Source organism: Geospiza fortis, unplaced genomic scaffold (assembly GCF_000277835.1).
Source record: "Geospiza fortis unplaced genomic scaffold, GeoFor_1.0 scaffold114, whole genome shotgun sequence".
Classification (NCBI taxonomy): Eukaryota; Metazoa; Chordata; class Aves; order Passeriformes; family Thraupidae; genus Geospiza; species Geospiza fortis.
The window spans coordinates 1948150-1948576 of NW_005054383.1; positions in this window are offsets into that span (position 1 = coordinate 1948150).

Consider the following 427-nt stretch of genomic DNA (forward strand, 5'->3'; position numbering starts at 1 on the left):
AGCAGCAAAATGCTGCGGGAATCTCCCCCGGCATCTCCCGCCCGGCGCCGGCTCCCCACAGCGGCTCCCGGCACCTTCTCCCACCCAAAGGTGTTTGCTTTCCCCTGGAACAGGCAGGGCTTGCAGCAGCTGCTTTCCTCGTGGAACAAGCAGGGTTTTCCCCATGGAACGTGGAACAGGCAGGATTTTCCCCATGGATCAGGCAGGTTTTCAGAGGGTGTTTCCCCACGGAACAGGCAGGGTTTTCAGAGGGTGTTTCCCCACGGAACAGGCAGGGATTGCAGCGGGTTTTTTCCCTGTTTTCCCCATGGATGAGGCAGGGTTTTCAGCGGGTGTTTTCCCTGTTTTCCCCATGGAAGAAGCAGGGTTTTCAGCGGGTGTTTCCCCATGGATCAGGCAGGGTTTTCAGCGGGTGTTTCCCCATGGA